This window comes from Mandrillus leucophaeus, unplaced genomic scaffold (genome assembly GCF_000951045.1).
Source record: "Mandrillus leucophaeus isolate KB7577 unplaced genomic scaffold, Mleu.le_1.0 Scaffold388, whole genome shotgun sequence".
Lineage (NCBI taxonomy): Eukaryota > Metazoa > Chordata > Mammalia > Primates > Cercopithecidae > Mandrillus > Mandrillus leucophaeus.
Window position 1 is genome coordinate 288,517 of NW_012104120.1, and position 809 is coordinate 289,325.

Below are 809 nucleotides of genomic sequence, written 5' to 3' on the forward strand. Positions count from 1 at the left end.
GTGGCTTGATCTCGGCTCACTGCCAACTCTGCCTCCTAGGTTCAACTGTTTCTCTGGCCTAAGCCTCCCGAATAGCTGGGACTATAGGTGTACACAACCATGCCTAGCTAATTTTTGTATTTTTAGTAGAGACTGGGGTTTCACCATGTTTCCCAGGCTGGTCTTGAACTCCTAACTTCAGGTGATCTGCCTGCTTGGGCCTCCCAAAGTGCTGGGATTACAGGCATGAGCCACTGCATAAGGCCAAGACTTTAATATATCTTGAGTTAATTTTTGTATACAGCGAAAAAAAAAGGGTTCAGCTTCAATCTCCTGCATTTGGCTAGCCAGTTATCCCAGCACCATTTATTGAATAGGGAGTTCTTTCTCCATTGCTTGTTTTTGTCAGCTTTACAAAGATCAGATAGTTGTAGGTATGTGGGCTTATTTCTGGACTCTCTATTCTGTTCCATTGGTGTCTGTTTTTGTACCAGTATCATACTGTTTTAGGTACTGGAGTCCTATAGTATAGTTTGAAGTAGGGTAGCATAATATCTCCAGGTTTGTTGTTTTTGCTTAGGATTGCCTTTTCTATTCAAGCTCTTCTTTTTGTTCCATGTGAATTTTAAGATAATTTTCTTCTAGTTCTGTGAAGTATGTCATTGGTAGTTTAATAGGAATAGCATCAAAGTTATAATTAGTTTGGGCAGTATGACCATTTTAACAATATTGATTCTTCCTATCCTTGAGCATGTGAGCATGGATTTTTTTTTCATTTGTTTGTGTCATCTCTGATTTCTTTTTCTTTTCTTTTTTTTTTTTTTTTTTTT